Source organism: Ursus americanus, chromosome 2 (assembly GCF_024610735.1).
Source record: "Ursus americanus isolate L20-20 chromosome 2, mUrsAme1.1.p, whole genome shotgun sequence".
Classification (NCBI taxonomy): domain Eukaryota; kingdom Metazoa; phylum Chordata; class Mammalia; order Carnivora; family Ursidae; genus Ursus; species Ursus americanus.
In genome coordinates this window covers 99383264-99400758 of record NC_142128.1, presented here as the reverse complement: position 1 = coordinate 99400758, position 17495 = coordinate 99383264, and the positions used below count along the sequence as shown (strand labels likewise).

The 17495-nt window shown below is 51.3% G+C and overlaps 1 protein-coding gene across 1 annotated transcript in view; it reads right to left on the bottom strand.

Moving 5' to 3' along the window:
* CNIH3 (cornichon family AMPA receptor auxiliary protein 3) overlaps nt 1–17495 on the bottom strand; it is a 338644-nt gene that overhangs the window by 74543 nt on the left and 246606 nt on the right. Inside the window, exon 6 of the transcript XR_015723191.1 lies at nt 6365–6621. The gene's annotated coding sequence lies outside the window, so the exon portion shown is untranslated. The remainder of the gene's footprint in view (nt 1–6364; nt 6622–17495) is intronic.

The following is a 17495-nucleotide window of genomic DNA, read 5'->3' as shown; positions in this document are numbered from 1 at the left end:
AGATAAGGAGCACGCAGACCCACTTGCGGGTCGCTGGTGAGCTCCTGGGCGCTTTCCCACGTGGTCTCAAGCAGAGGCGCCCACATGCACCTACTGCAAGATGGACCTGCAGCTTTCCTGCTCCGCACACACAGTACGGGCTTGCCCACCCTGGGCCTCTACTTACATCTCGACATGCCTTCTCCCATCAGGTAAACTAGGAAATGGGACTAAAAAAAAAAAGTTTCTTTTGGGTCCAGCTTGGTGCTATTCCAGGGTCTTACCCTTAATTAACAGACACGGCTTTGGCCGGCAGCTGAAGGCAGCAGTCTCTGCGGTGTTTCTCCCTGTAAAGGCCGGCGAGACCGCTGGCCTCAGCCCGCAGCTCCATGCCGGCACCGGACGGGCCCTCAGTGGCTCGCACGCCTCCCACAGCACTGGGCGGGATGGGAGGAAGAGTAAAGCTCAGTACCAGCTATGGGCCAGGCCCTGCGCTGGGCGCTGAGAACAGCAGCGGGGAAAGCCCGTGAGCTTCCTGTGCGGCGGGGGGGCGTTTCATGGATACGACCCCCAGCTGGAGGGACGCCGCTGCCTTCTGACCCATGGAGAAGGGGTAGAGGAGCAGGGCTGGCCCCAAGGTTTCTTGCAGAAGGTTTCTTGTTTTTGTTTAAGATTTTATTTATTTATTTTTTGACAGAGAGAGACAGCCAGTGAGAGAGGGAACACAAGCAGGGGGAGTGGGAGAGGAAGAAGCAGGCTCCCAGAGGAGGAGCCTGATGTGGGGCTCGATCCCAGAACGCCGGGATCACGCCCTGAGCCGAAGGCAGACGCTTAATGACTGAGCCACCCAGGCGCCCCTCTTGCAGAAGGTTTCTAACTGACAGTCATGACCTAGGCTGGACTGGCGGGGAGCAAATGCATTCAGTCGGTCAGAACTCACATTTATTCTAACTGGTTGGACTGGATGGAATTATCAGAGTACAGAGGAGGGACGAGCACAGGGGGAAAGTATCATGTATTTAATTTACACACACGTGCACACACGGCACTGGGTCACGACGCATCTCTTAACTGTGGATCACGTCCAAAAAATGGATGCAAGCCACCAGCTCGTCCAAATCCCAACCTTCCCTTCTACTTTCTACACCGCTTCCCAGAGAAAGAGACTTCCCCAAGTCTCCTAAGCCTCCTGGAAACGTTCTTGAGTATGCCTGGCCCCGATCACACGACGGAAGGTGCTGCGGAGCTGAGGCCGTGTGGACGCGTCCCGCCTCCCTGCCGGCGGAGGAGCTCAGTCCCACGGGAACGTCCCCGGGCAGCTCCTCCGCACCTAGTGCTGCCTCACCCGGTCCTCCAGTCTGATGAGATGCCCGGGAGAGCTCCATGGCAACCACCAAGAGAGGATGCAGATCATCTCATTTTTGATATCATTTAATAATCAAATGGTGGCAAATGATACAGGAAAAAGGACAGCTAATACCACCTAATACTCACGAGTGCCAGGATCAGGCTAATGTACCGACCCCAGAACCCTCAAGTGTGTTAGCCTGTAGCCGCCAAGACTCAAGGCCACGGGCACAGCATGATGTCTCCAGTTTCCAAGGCATTCTGTGGCCCTTCCACCTGAAACCAGACCCCTCACCTGGCATCTGTGACCCACCTCTGAGCAGCGCCTCTTGTGTCTGGAGGAGAGGATGGGATGGAGAGAGGCAGCCCCACTCTGCCAACCAGGGGAATGGGTCTGGTCCCAGCTCTGACCCTCAGCACACGGGGACCTGAGCAAGTCATTTAGTCTGTGAGCACCAGGGTCTCCCCATCCAATGGAAATAAAAAAGATTTGCATTATTTTTATCATTTATTTATTTGAAAGGGAGAGAGAACGAGTCAGGGGAGAGGCACAGGGAGAGAGAGAGAGAATCTCAAGCAATCTCCCTGCTGAATGGGGAGTCCAACGTGGGGCTTGATCTCACGATCCTGAGATCATGACCTGAGCTGAAATCAAGAGTCAGACGCTCAACCGACTAAACCACCCAGGTGCCCCTAAGGATTTGCATTATTTACAGGGTTACAAAGATTAGTGAAGATCTCACAACCAAATCATGTGGCGTAAACTCAGTTTGGATTCAAGGATGGGCAAAGCCCAGCAGTGAAGGGATGGAAAAGATCTTTCACCCAAACAGAGATCAAGAGAGCGGGGTGGTTGTACTTACATCAGAGAAAATGGATTTAAGTCAAACACTGTCACAAGAGACAAAGAAAGACATTGTATAACGATAAAGGGCCAATCCACCAGGAAGAGTCAACAGTTACAAATATATCCACCCCTACATACCGGAGGCACACATGGACAGAACTGAAGGGAGAAGCAGGCGGCAGTCCCCTCACGGCAGGAGACTTCACAACCCCACCGTCAATAAAGGATAGAACATCCAGAAGAGGCTCCACAAGGAAACCAAGGACTCGAACAGCACTACAGACCACGCGCCCCTGCCAGGTGCATGCAGAGTACCCCCAACAGCACACTCTTCTCTCTCTGGAACCGACCACGTGTTAGATCACTAAATAAGTTCTGACACGTAGGCAGATGGAGACCCTACCAAGTATCTCCTCCAACCACAACGGAATCAAACTAGAAACCCAGGGAATATGGAAGAATGGGAAATTCACAAATAGGCAGAAGTTAAATCAATGTCTACACTGAAAAAGAAGAGAGATCTCAAGTAATGACCTGACTTTAGCTGGAAAAGGACCAACCAAGTCCAGCGTTGGCAGAAGAAAGGCACAACAAGGTCTACGGAAGCCCCCACCTGGTCCCTTCTTCCAGCAAGGATCTTTCCATGTCTTTTTACTGTAACGCCTTATTTGATTCAAGACTCTTTTATTCACAAATAACTGAAACCAACTGGAACCAGTTTAACCAAAGCAGAAGCAGGAGGAGGAGGAGGAGGAGGAGGAGGAGGAGGAGGAGGAGGAGGAGGAGGAGGAGAAAGAAGAAAGAAGAAGGAGGCGGCGGCGGCAAATGTGCAGAGAGCTCAGGAGCGTCTCACAGATGGCAAGGCGGAGGTGGATCCAGGCTTCGGGGTGTCCGTGGCACCTGAACCGAGAACCAGCAAGCTGTCTTGACCCGGAACACAGCTCTCGGTCTGTCTCCGGGGCCACACGCATCACGCCTCATTCTCCGGGAGGTCCACCTCTCTGCCCCGGCACTCGGACGCTGTCTGCTTCCCCGAGTTAGGGCAGCCCCACCACGGCACCAGCCCCTCTCAGACAGGTGGGCACTTGTTCCCTCCCTGATCCCAGGCAGAGGCAGTGACTGGCACATGGGAGTTGGGTGTCCACTCAGGTCCAATCAACTCTCCTTTGTGCATCTTCCTGCTGGAGAACTGGACCCTCTCCTTAGAAAAATGAACATAGACGAAATTTTTGCACATAATTTCAGGAGGCTCACAGATCCTCTGAGGCACAATGGTGAGCCGGGGACCCCAGGGGGAGAATCCCTGGTCGGGAGAGTTTTATGGCTTTACCTCTTTTATCCGCGAAGGAAGTGAGTCAGTAAGATACTGTGCACAAAGTGAATGTCCGCCTTCCAGAGGCACGTCTTCCGGCCTGATGACAAAGCGCTCCTTGGATACAAACACAGCAACAGCGGTGACAGTTTACCTCCACTTCCCTGCTAACTGTGGCTCCCACACGTCTTGACAAACCGTTCCTATGCGTCTCCTCCAGCACAGCGGCGGCCTGCAGAGCTAGCAAGCAGCGCTCCCCAGGGGCTGTGTGGCTGCACCGAGCGCCGCGGCCCCCGCACCTGAGTGCGCCCACACCATCCTCCTGAAATGCAGAAGGCTCCTCATCCTCTTTCCTTCCCTATCTGCCACCAGGACGCTGTGAGCTGTAGACCCCACGTGTCACATCTGCGACTCCCCGGACAGGTGCTCTTCCTACCACACTGCCCCCAAGCTGCGTGCTTCTGTTGGGATTCTGACACGAGACAGAAAAAAACAGAACCCTAGCTCCAGCTGACCCAAGGGAGGGAGAGATATTGGCTCGTGACATCAGACCACACCACTGCCAAGTCCCAAGTCAGGAGAGCTGAGATTAGGCCCAGCTGTCTCCAGTGACTGAAGAAGGTCACGCCGACTACGCCAGCTCCACGTTCCCTCTGTCGGCCTCATCCCAGACAGGACCTAGCCACACCGAGCCCCCACCAGCTCTGGGTTTATAGTCTCCTTTGCCCAGCACCCTGGCAGGAGAGTCTCGACTGAGTCTCTGCTGGAGACTCGAATCACATGTGGTCCCCCATGCCGCTCTCTCCAGCAGGGGAGATGGGAGACCCTTGCTGGCCAGATCGGGTCCCACACTTGTTCTGGACCCGGTCCCCCCAACTGCCAGCAGGTTTTCCAACCAGAACCTCATGGAAATGAAAGGGGTTCTTCAAAGGAAAGTCAGGGGCATCGTCAGGAGCGTTAAGCAGCAGACAGGAAAGAAGCTCAAAGACCCATCACCCACCCCCGTTCTCAGAAGCATGGTTTTATGACATCTTTCACGCCCCAGAGCCAAGACAGCTACATTAAAGCTCAACATCGACTCTGGGGGGCGATCTCCACTCGGTGGACCCCCAAACCCCAAGACGCACAGAGGGAGCCACGATGGAACAGAAGTAGAAACCCACACTGTCCGTGGCTCACACCCCAGACAAGAACACGAATTTGTTTCGAGGTTTCGGTCCTTATGACTGCATTATCACCTCAAGAGTAATTTTAGGCTTTGCAATCCTGACTCAGGAAATAAGGCCATCTGCTCATAAGTACAGATAACGCGAGGGACTATCGAGGCCACCTAGAATGTTTTGCTAGAATCCCACATAACGGATTCTGACCAAGCACACAGCAGACCCGTTTTTTCTCATCATGCAAGAACCAGCCTAACTTGGGTTGTGTCGTCTCATCTCTGAGCTCAGGAGGAAGTGATTGAATTTGCTTCCTAAGCCCCATTTAATACAAACACTTGCCCTGCCTACTGCACAGTTGACTCCGAAAAGCAAATAAGATCATGTATGTGAACACACTTTGAAAATTATAAAGTACGCCTCAAGAGCAAGCTACTATTACTAAATACCAAACAGTTACTTATTAAATCATTGAACAATTACTTTCTAAATATGTACTGTCTTTCAAGCATCGTGGCATTTTCTCGGGCTATGAAAATGAGTAAGAAGTTCTCCAGGAGTTCACTTTCTAGCAGGGAGCAGACTCGTGAAGAAGTAACTGCCATACGGTGGGACCAGAGATGGGCACAGAGGGGCAGGAGCACCCAGGTCCCCTGGGAGGACTCTGCAGGAGAGAGGGCATGGAAAGAAGCACCCAAGAATGGGAGTCATCCTGCCGGCTGGAGCAGGGGCAGGAAGGACGTGCTGCCCAAGACACGACGTGAGCAAAGACCAAGTGTGGACAAGCCCCTGCCAGCTGGAGATTTGTCCAAAGCTCTCTAGCCGTTTGCTGGCTTATCTGCTTCTAGCTTGGGCACCCATCACTCTCAGTTTCCTGCTCTTTATTGGTCTTGCTGCCACTTCAAACAAGACTGAGGCTCAGTGTTCCTTGTCACCAAAGCTTTGCGGCCACCCACCATTCACTCCTGAACCCCTTCTTTCTCTTGTTTTTAATATCTCCTTCCTCTTTCCTCAGAAGAATCTGTGGCCGTTTTGTCCAGTCTACTTTAAGGGAAAGACCCAATATTTCAAACTGGCTACAGAACTAAACACCCACCAATGGCTGCCTTTACATTTGGGACTTAACAGCCCATGGCAGCTAAAACTTACCTAATTGTGCTTATTTGCTGAAAAGAAATCAGTGTCGGGGCACCTAGGTGGCTCAGTCAGTTAAGCGTCCGACTCTTGATATTGGCACAGGTCATGATCTCAGGGTCACAGGATCAAGCCCCGCAGCAGACTCTACACTCAGTGGGGAGTCTGTTGGGATTCTCTCCCTCTCCCTCTGCCTCTGTTCCTTCTCTCTCTCTCTCTCAAAAATAAATAAATCAATCATCAGGAAAAAAAAAAAAGAACCATGTCATGGAGATAGTTCTCTCCAAGTAGAACAGAGCATTATCCCACATAAGCAGGTACATTGAACAGTTAGCTCTCCCCAAAGAGGTGGAAATTCAGTGTTGATCACGACTGTTCGTTGAACATGGTTTTCAGGCTACACAGTCTTAACCATGAGCAGGGCTGCACTGCTCACCCAGACACATTGTTCCAGCAAAAATTCTCTACATTTCTCCTCAACCGAGATGTGAATTCTCTGCCTCAGTCTTTCCACCTGCAAAACTGGGACACAGCCCTTGCTCCCACTACAAGGGTCCAGAATAAGAGAGTGGTGTGGATTCTTACCGCCGTCTGTGACCCACGTTCATCTCCAGGTAGAGAAGACCCTTCGGCCCCTTCTGCCCTTAAAGAAACAGACTTGGATCTGTGTGGATGGCTTGGACCATTAAAGCGTCTTCATTGCAGTGATGCAACCATGCCATGTGAACGTGGTTAGCCACACAAACGCAGCCAGCACTTCCAGTCAGACCAGGTGATGCCCGGGGCAGGTGTCCGGCATGTCGGAAGAGGGAAGCACTTGACAGAACTGCACGATGTTTATTCTGTCGGGTGAGGAACAGTGAAAACTGAGTGTGGATCAGAAACCAGAAACAGGACAATCTGGAGATAGAAAGCGAGGGTCTCCCCTTTGATAACCATCCCCATCCAATCAGGAGAGAGGCAAACCACATCGCCAGGCATTTCATGTAATTGATGGCTAGCAAAGAAGAAAACACAAAGCAAGGGTGCTCTGACCGCGCCCACCAGTCACTCAGTGGTGGTCCCAGCACCACAGCACCTCGCCTGCTGCTGCTACTGACATTTTCACGGCTCTTCTCACACAGTTTGGAACAGGGGGACAGTCGAGGTTTGGACGTGCAGATTCAATAATGAGGTGTGACTGCCCTCAGGCTCGGGAGGAAGTGAGGGGCTGATGTCCCTCAGCAGTGCCCAGCCCATGGCATGCTCATTGATTAGCTTGTCCGTGCTGTTTGCCCTGACGGTTTGTAAGGAGGGTGAGGGGCTGCAGGGGGAAGTAGGGAGGCAGGTAGGAAAGTGGGGTCCAGAGCTTGTCTCAGGAACCACATCACACGCGAAGCCAAGTGACGGGCACGGCAACCGTCCAAGGGGCCGATCTTCCTCCCGCACCGTGGTTCTGTGGGCTGTCTACTCTTCCTTCAACAAGCAGTCATAGAGGGCTGCGAGGAGTCTATTCCATCAGCACAAGGGAGCCCCCTGGGGAAATAGGAGGCGTTGCATCCAGGGAGCAGGTGATACAGCAGGAGAGGCCAAGGGAATGTCCCCAGTGGTGAATGAGGGAGACCCCAGGTGAGGCTGTGCAGCCAGCCAACAGGTCAACCACTTGATGTCAGAGGAGGGAAGAGAAGGCGGGATGCCGTCCAGAAGACAAAGTTGAGTGCCTGATGTGTTGGAGCATATTGAAAGATTTACATAACTGAGAGAGGTTCTATAAGTAGGACTAGTTAGTGATAAGCACCTTAAAACCTAAGCAAAAGGACCGTGATTAGCTCCCCCCAGAAACTCCCGAATAGCTATGTCACAAAGGAGATGTAACTGGTTCAGCCGGTGAATAGGGTTCGTGTGGTCATAGTGATGTGAACCCTGACTATGGATTGGGTCAGAATCACCATAGAACAATCTTGGGAGGTTGCAAAGCAGGAAAGCTTGCTTGAGCAGGGGTTGGGAAGCCTCACATTCTTGTCTTCCGTGGAAAGAGTTCAGCACATAGCAGCAGACACGGAGACATCAAGACACAGCAATACAAGCTGTTTAGAGACGGGGCGACCCTCTCCAGAAAAGCCAGAGGAGCTGGAAATAGTCGTCCCTGAGCTGGAAGAAGTGCAGGGAGGGAACAGAGGAAGAGCCATGGTGTTGCAGCCCACCAGGAGGATCTCTGACTTCCCCAACCCTGTGCGTATGGAGCGTGGAGAGAAATAAGATGTTAGACAAACAAAATGAAAGCAGCCTTCGGAGTCTCAAAGCTGTATTTATCATGAGCCAGGCTGTGAGATAAAATACGGAAATCCCATTAAATCTGAATCCTAGATGAATATCAAATTTTTAAAAATTTAATTTGACTTTTTGGCAACAAAAATTGTATATATTCAAGGTGTACAATGTGATGTTTCGCTCCATGTATCCATCGTGGAGTGATCACCATCATCGAGTTCATCCATGTATCTGTCCCCTGATACAGCTACCGTTTCTGTGTGTGTGAGAACACCTAGCAAATTTCAGGCACACAAGTCAGTACAATCAACTGTCATCACCGCGCTGCACATGAGATCCCAGAACTCGTTCATCCTGCGTGACGAAACTTTGTACGCTTGGCCAGTGTCTCCCCATTCCCCACCCCAGCCCCTGACACCACCATTCTACTCTCCGCTTTCACGACTCTGACGGCCTTAGATTCCACATACCAGTGAGATCCTGCAGTATCAAGCTAGTTTTTAGCATAAGTTATGTCCCAAATATTTCGTGGGACATAACTTACTAAAACATTATTCATTGCTTATCTGAAATTTAAATTTAACGGGTGCTCTGTATTTTTATTGGCTAAACCTGAAAACCCTCATCATGAGAATAACCAATTACCAGCTACCTTGTTCAATACAGTACAGAGGACACGTTGTAAAGAACCAGAGGAGAAATTTCTTTAAGGTCACAGAAAGAGTTTGTATTATCTTCTGAGCAACTAGTTCATTTTTTCCTTCTGGTCTGGACCAGAGATTTGTTACGAACACGTCATCATTCTGATGACATCTGCCCGCTGGTCTAAACCTGACAGAAACACCACGAAGTCTTAACTCTGACTGGCCATAGACAGAGAGGAAAACAGCTGCCTCAACCCAACAGGAGAACTTTATTATAAAAAAAGAATATAAAAACTCAATGAACAGCAATAACCAAAGCAAATGCCCTAATTTTCTAAGCTAGGCCCTTCCTGATGGTCTCAGGAAGCATCCAGAGCCAGCGGCCAGCGGCACCCGCGCTCACGGTGGTCCCAGCCGCAGACCAGCATCCTCAGATGGCTCGCAAATGCGTCAGCCTCCAGGGCCCCTTGCTCCCCTTCCTACCGTGAGCGTCTCGCAGGAAGCCCCAGCTGGCCACTCGTTAGGATGCCAGATTTTGCTTCTTTCTCTCGGTAGGGAGAGAGTGTCTGTCATCGTGGAGGTGATATCCTCGGCTGCCGGAGAAGGGGAATAAATTATCCCTTGCTTGACATCCCTGCCGGCTTGTCTGCAGCACTGACAACTGCTCGAAAGCAGCAGAGGAAGGGCACTGGGAATGAAGGAGGGGAGACAGTTGCCACTTTGAAGCTCGCGTCGGGCAGAGTCTTATTTAGGGTACTTAGTCCACATTGCCTCCACTCAGAAGCTCTCCTCCGGCCTGGCTTCCTGCATGACAAGGCGAAACGAAGCCTGCTGCCCCCATAGCGGTCATGGTCAGGCGCTTCTGCTCTGGCTCTGCCTCCTGGTGATGGGCATCAGGAAGGGATAAGCATTTCTGCAAAGCTCCCTCCAAAGGCTACCGGGCATAGTGTAGGGGTTAGAGGGCACTGTCTGGGGTCAGAAGGGCCTGGGGCTTAAAACCTGACTGTATCCCTTACTTATTAGCTGGGTTTGCCTTGGGCAAGTAGCCTTCTTAAGCCTTTGTCTTCTCATCTGTAAAATGGGTGTGATGAGCCCCTCTTTCCCCAAGTTTATAGTGAGGACTTATGTAAAAGGCCGAATGGTGCTTGGCATTGAATAAAGGCTCACTGAATGTTCTTACTGATCTGCACACCCAGCCCTCTGAGATGTGCGGCCTCCCCTCCAGCCCTCCACCTCGGCCACCTTCTCAGCCCCATGGAGGGTTGCTAAATGATCGGTCCTTGCACGTAGTGGGAAGACAGGTGGGATATGTCTGCTCTGGAGGGACTGCTGGTTCTAGGCCTCAGTGCAGCTGGGTACGGCAGGAAGCTCCCGTGTGAGAAGAACACAGCGTGGGGTAGTCGCTGGGCAGCCCCCCCCCCCCCGCCCGCCCAGGGCAGCACCTGCCTCCTGGAATGCACACACAGGTGTGCCCTTCCCTTCTGAATCAGTGACTTGCTCACATGATACAAGTGAGACTTAGTGGCCTAGGTGGCCTCCCAGAGCACATGGCAAGAGTTCTTCTGGGGCACCTGTTTGGAGCATTGTTGGGGTGGAATGGCTGAGGGGTCAGGAGAGGGCTCCCCGCTCTAGGGGAGGGGGTGCAGCAAGAAAGGACAGGCTTAGTCCAAATCCTGTGGGTCACTTAACCCCGAGCTTCCAAGCCCATTTCCTTGTGTCTAGGATGTTACATCTTGTGGCAGGAACTATAATTTGCTCCATTCACCCCTTCTGTCTTGTTGATGGACTCTTTCATTTTTAGCGAGATACATGTGCCCAAAGACCAGTTTATCCTTCCCCCTTGCAGTGAGCTGTGGCCATGGGGCTAAGTGCTGGTCAGTTAAATGGAAGCAGAGTGCTGTGTAGCAACTTCCAGGAAACTTCCCTAAAAGACTGTTGACTTTGCCACTTTGCCACCTTCTCTTAGTCTTGCAGACCAGATGGTGGACATGATGGCTGGAGACTAAGCAGCCTTCTTGGGGCAGAAGCCAAATGCTGAAGGAAGAACAGGTGGGAAGAAGGAGCCTGGAGCCTGGGTCCTTGAGACTAGGAACAGCCACATTAGCTCAGCATGACTTCCCTCTGACTTCTTTTATGATGGAGAAAACCTTCTTGTTGAAGCCGCTTTTGCTTATCTGTTTATTTCTGTTGTATACATTTGGACCTGATCCTAATAGATACATCTCCTAACTCAGAAAGAATTTTTGCAGCCGTCATGCACCAGCAGAAAAGACTATGTGGATGGTAATAGGACCAAACAGTTCTCATACCAGAAAATCAGAAAATTTTTTCTATTTTTAAATTACTTTGCTATTGTTTTTGTTTTTTCTTCTTTTCCTTTTCTTGTCTTTCTTTTTTCTTTCCTTTTTTTTTTTTTTTTTTTTTTTGCACACCCATTCAGAACATTAGACAAAAGTCTCCCTTGGCTCCACACCCTTTTCTTTTTTACTCTGTTTCTGAAAGTGCTGCTATCTGCCTGGAGATAAATGTTTTAAGATTTTGTTTTAATCCTTGAATTGCCTCAACGGGGAAAGACTTCTCATAAGTTTCAATGTAAATTAAGGGCTTTTCTATATCTTTTGTCCCGTCCTTGCCGTGGGTGTGCTAGCTTTCTGTGGCCCGTGTCCAGCAGCCCGGAGGAAGGACACTCAACTCAGAGGGCCACGCGGCTGGCTTAGTTATCGTGCAGTGCAAGTGTCGCCACCACTGAGCACACAGCCCTGGAAGTCTGCTTCTCTCGGTCTTTCGGAGGCTCTGTTGGTTCATTCTGGCAGGTTTTCATCGCTGGCATCTGCTACATCTCGTCGACAGCCGCTGATGATGCTACTGCAGCCCTGTTACCGCAGCCCTGGTTACGAGCCCGTGTCTCCCATCTCCATCCCCGAGAAATCAAGTCAGGCTCAGAGGAACCGGAGCTGTTGTCACACTTGGGTTTGCCCACCTCCTTCTGTGGGATTTCACGCGGATGGCATCTTGGGGCCTGATGGCCTCCTTTCTACACACGTGTCTGCGCTTCAGCTTCCATATGTCACGGTTTGGGGCGGGGGGAGGGGTTTGAGGACGTCGATGACAGGAGTCACCTATCCGATCCCAAGTCCCGCCAACCCACCCAGACCCACCAGATCAGAACCTGCAGGCGAGGGGCCTGGCAGTGAGGCAAATGCTGACCTCCATCTTCGTGAGCAAAGCCAGCCTGCAGCCGAGGCTTTGGGGTTAGCAGACCTGACGACCCTGTCTCGGGCAAGAGAGTTAACATCTGAGTGCCTCAGTTTCGAGATCTCTCAAAAGGCGGGGGGGGGGGGGAGTCCAACCACTGGGGAATAGGGTCTATGTGATAAGGCAAAATGGTGCTCAGCCAGAGCTGAGCCCACGGTGCCACCAGCGTCATTATGGTGACAGTGATTTTCTTGAGGCCGAAGAGGACTTTGAACTTCACCCAGGGGCTGCATTTCCGCTAACTTCCGCACTACGGGGAGCTGCTGGGGCCGCAGCCAGCAGGAGACAGGAGGGGGCGCGGAAGCCCTGCCACACGGTCCAGCCCAGGAGGCCGACTTCTCGGCCACATTAGTGTCTAAGGTGTGGGCTCATATTTGTCTGTGAAGTGCTTTCCACGCAGTAGGCAGGGAGTTCCTCTGCGGGGGATCATGTGGGGTGCTACCCGGCTCAAGCAGCAACCCCATATTCACGTAGTATATTCAGGCAAACCAGTTCCCAGGTCAGGTCTCCCACAAACCCCGCGGGAAGGTGTTTGTCCTAAATCATCTCCAGGGTTCTGACTCGGCCTTTCTGCTAAGGGGCCACTGGGACCTCCCCCAGCCTGGCCTAAAGCTCTTCACAGGCTTGGCCCCTCTCTCCACACACTTGCTGAGGCCCTGATGTGAGACTTTGGGCTCAGAAGTGGGGGAACCCTGGGGAGCCAGGTGGGTCCTATCCCCTTTCCTCCTAGAATAACACGGAGACTCCAAGTGGACCCAAACGTAACCAGACGTCAGACTGAGGCGATCCTGCGTCCCACCCCGTCTCTCCAGGGGCAGTGAGCCTGCCCTGTTCTGCTGAAGTGGCTTAGTTTATGAGTCATCTCCCATCCCTATTCCACACCACACCCTGCCAGACACAGAGCCTCGCGCCCTTCCTTAGCTCACACGCAAACGCGCGCATACAGACGCGTGCACATCCCGCCATCCAGAATCCGCGCTCAGCCGGCTTTCCCCGTGGGGAAATGGATGTTGCATTTACACTGGAACCACTAAAACTATTTAACATCAGACACGTTACCCTTATTCTCAAAATTCCTTTGGCCACGTTCTCTCTAAGTTGGAGCCTCCTACCATCTTGCTTGGCTTACTGTCTTCTGGAAACTTCTGCCACTTTGTTAGTGGAGCGGTTCAGCCCTCAGGTCAGCCCGTCTCCACCCCCAGTAGACGCGCCATCTGCTCTTCCTGGGCCCCGCCAGCCCCTGCTAGAAGAGGGGCGTAACTCAGAACACCGTCATCTCAAGACCACCCTCCCCTTTAACATCCAAAGCGGCCCTACAGTTTCAGTTTCCAATGACGTCTTTTCTCTATTACAGAAGCTGCCAACCACTCTGTCTGTTAAGACATGTTTTACAACCGAAGTGAACTCCAACATAACCAGGAGTGGGCACCCCTCGCACACATCCCAGGACAAGCTGGGAAGATGGTTTCGGGGGGCAGCCGCGACTGCCAGTGTGGTCTCTGTTTCTCTAGCTCGGCCTGTCGCCCCACGCATCTCTGCTGCACACGGGGCTCCAGAGAGACTGATACCATCCAAGTGTCTGGGCCGTGTCCTGACTCTTGAAGCCTGAGCACGGAGACTGGCAGCCTCGTCACAACCCCACGGAGCGCGGGAGGCAAGTCCTAAACCAGGGGTGCCGTGCTCCCCTCAAGAACTGACAAACAGCAGATGTCTACTCTGCTGTTTCTGACCAAAGGCTTCTCAGCCAAGAGGACAGGATCACTGATCAGAAAGTCTAAAAATGTGTAAAAGGCAAATTATAAGGACATCCAGACTTGGCTGTTAAGATGCCTCTCACTTGACTATGGACTCTGAGAAACAAACTGAGGGCCTCAGAGGGGAGGGGGGTGGGGGAATGGGATAGGCCGGTGATGGGTAGTAAGGAGGGCACGTATCGCATGGTGCACTGGGTGTTATACGCAACTAATGAATCATCGAACTTTACATCAAAAACCAGGGATGTACTGTATGGTGACTAACATAATATAATAAAAAAACATTAAAAAAAACTTACATAATAAAATATTTACAAGGGAATGGAAGACAAATACTAAAACATAGTAATAAATTCTCAGGGGACTTTTATTCAAGTATTTTTAATATTGTGCATGTATAGCCATAAAACTTAAAAAGTACTATGCAAATCCATGTTTGATTAAATCTGGCTTTTGCTCAAAAAAAAAAGATGCCTCTCACTTTCTTTTCTTTTTTAAGATTTATTTATTTATTTTAGATAGAGAGTGTGTGCAAGCAGGGGGAGGGGCAGAGGGGGAGAGAGTCTCAAGCAGACTCCCCACTGAGCACAGAGCCCAATTCAGGGCTCGATCCCATGACCCTGAGATCATGACGTAAGCCAAAACCAAGAGATGGCTGCCTAACCAACTGAGCCACCCAGGCACCCCAGTGCCTCTCACTTTCCCGGCACCGGCTAAGGTCGTGTTTTCTAGGCTGTAGATACAACTCGTACTGAACCCCTGGCTCCTGCAACAGTCTGGCTCGTCTAGACTCACCTATTCACGACAGCCCCGCAAACCGCAGGTAAGGCTTTGTTTCGCAGATGCCAACATCGTGGCTGTGTCTGTCACTCAAACGCCTGGTTTGTGCCAGAGGTGGGATGCGAAATCGGTCCGTACTGCTCCAAGCGCACTCCGTGATGGACGCTTGAGGTCTTTTGATTGTGAGGGTCACCTGCATATCCCAGACCGTCTGTCCCGAAGCACCACGGCCCTTCCCCCACCTGTGTATGCAGCAGCCGGCCCTGTGAAGTCCCCCAAGTCTCTCTGGAATCCCTGCAGGGGGGAGTCGGGGGGCATCTCCCAGGTGCTCTCTGCTCCAGGCTCCCCACCAGGGCTCCTGGCCCCTCTGAGGCCGCCGCTCTCCAGGAGGATGCCGAGACCAAGGACACCCCCACAGAACTCAGGCCTCTTTCCCTGCAGAAGCCAGACTTCTTAGGGTCCCAGACAGGCCCCCGTGGCCCTCAGATTAGGGCCTGGGAGCCGAGTAGAGGGACGGCCCCATGTTCAACTTGGCCCACACTTTGTTTCTTGGCCCCAAAGAGATGTCTATGGTTCCTGACATTGACAAAGACCGTGGGTGACACTGATCTTTCAGCTTCCGGCCCGAGCCTCCTCCAGCTCACTAGCTCCCACCTCAGAGCCCTTGCTGGCTGGTCTTGTGCGCCTCCCGTAAGGAGACACAGACCACGCTTCTCGACTCACAGTACCGAAGTCCCAAATACACAAAGAGGGTTCCAAAGTTGGGGTCCAAAAACTAACAAATAAAAATGTCACGTGCCTACCAGGAAACCACAGAGCCTCCCCACAACCTCTCCTGCCCCAGCTCTGTCCCCGGATCCTCCTGCCTCCTTCGGTAACAACAAGCAAACAAATAAATATTAAAATCCCCCCTGCATATTAAATCACACAATTCAGTACTGGGATCCCACACACTAGAGGACTCATTTGCAAAATAATGAAGAAGAAAACTGCTCAAAGCTTTAGATAAGACAATACCAGGGAAAGTGGCTGCAGACCTTTGCTTAATAAACGTCCCCCTTCCTCCTCCCTCTGAGGCATTAGGATAACTCAGATTCCTAACTGAGCATTAAGCTAGTTTGTGTATTTCCGAACAAGTTTACATAGTTACACTTGCTTTATGACTATTCTAATATTGCCGTGAGAAACATCTACAACAGCTTTCAATAAGAATTTTAAAAGAAATCGTTTTTACTTAAAAAAGAGCTTTTATTCTAAGTGGGAGTTGTAGGTTAAACGTTTTCACACAGCAGTGTATAGTGGCTAAGTAAGAGAACTGTCATCTGTGATCTGGGGGCTCATCCAGGAGAAGGGAAATTAACTTTTGGGTGCAACGCCGGTGTGCCGGCTCCTGGTAGGACTTCCCGACAGCCTGTGCTCAGCAGCCACTCCCACCTCCCAGGGCCCACTTGCCTTATGTGCCCCTTAGACAGACCCCCGTGGGCCGAACCAAAACCCGTTCTTTAGGTGTGAGTGGACCCGTCTGGCCCCAGCCCGGGAGCCCAAGTCACGGGCCCTGGATCCTGCCTCTCCCTGCCTGCACCCTGCCCTGATCTCCCCGTGCGGCCCCTGGAGACACGCCAGGTACTTTCTCCAGCTCCTGTGAGTGATAAGCATCTCTATTTCAGTGTCTCTCGTGTCTTCCGTGGAACCTTGGCTCACCGTCCAGCACCCTGTGCTCCACGTAACAAACATTAACCGAGTCATAGCTCTTGTGTTCAAACTCTTCCACGGAAGCCTCTTGCCCCTTGAATGGGCCCAGAGGGACCCGCACTTCCAGAATCTTCCTCCTGTGGCCCCACCGGCTTCGCAAGGATTCTGACGTCGGAGGAAGCCGCTCACAGGTCTGGGCTTCCCTTGAGGGTTTTTCCCCTTCAGGATGTCTCACAGCCACACGGCCTTGGTCATGCTGCCCAAGACTAACTCTGGAAACAACACCCAGGTTGCCAAGTAAATGTGTCACAGTGCCTTTGTTTTTCCTTCTGTAAACGTGGATATTTTTATTTCAGAAATGTTCCATGCTCACTTAAAACACTTGGAAATGCAAACAATAATACGAGAACATAAATCACAGATCGTCTTCGCAAAACCAGCGCTGGATAACATGTTAGCGGTTTTCCTTCCAGGCTTTTAGGCATGTATGTAGTACCGTCCCCCTGACACTCTGTGGACATCCCACACAGCAGATTCCCACTCAGCCTCTTGCCATCAGCGCTTTTGCACAATATCACATCATAACTTTCATGAACATTCATCTTAACGGCCACAGGACACTCCAGGGAGCCGAGGAAACTTAATTTATGCAGCTGTTCCCTTCGGAGGGCCGTTGGGGTATTTCTGACTCAATAATCCACGTCAGCACCTTTGTGCATGAAGCTACTTCCTAGGTCGCTGTGATCATAGATTTTTTTTTTTTTTTGATACAAAATAGAACCAACAGCTACTACTAGTCAAGATTCCTTACTGGGAACCTATACTCTCCAGAGATTTTACCTACGTTATGCCTGTCCAGGACTCCTTGGGGTCAATACTAATATCACCAAGCCATAAACGGAGGAACTGAGACTTAGATATTCATTTGTTTTGATACAGAGCCGGGCCAGTGCTGGCCCTGGACCCTGGCTGATGCTCAAACCCCCTTCCTCTGCTGCACTCATACTGGTACTGTATGATCTCAAAGGACACGTGTGTCCTGTCAGTTCTGTCATTTTCCCTCGGTGTGGGAAATTTCGGTTTTAGGGATCTGCTTAGGTCTGAGTGTATGATTGATGGTTGGGCCTGCTCCCGCCGTTAAAGTTCAAATTGCCAAATGCTAGTCTTTCCCTCGCTTCTAAGCTTAGAAGGCTGGTAAATATCTCCCACTTTTTCTTTTCTGTTTTTTCCATGGTTGGAATATTTTTAGATTTAACTCCTTATTTCATCAAGCGTTTAGTTTCATATATAGAATCCGGTGTGGAACGTAGTAGGTAGAATGAAGACAAACTAATTTTTCTC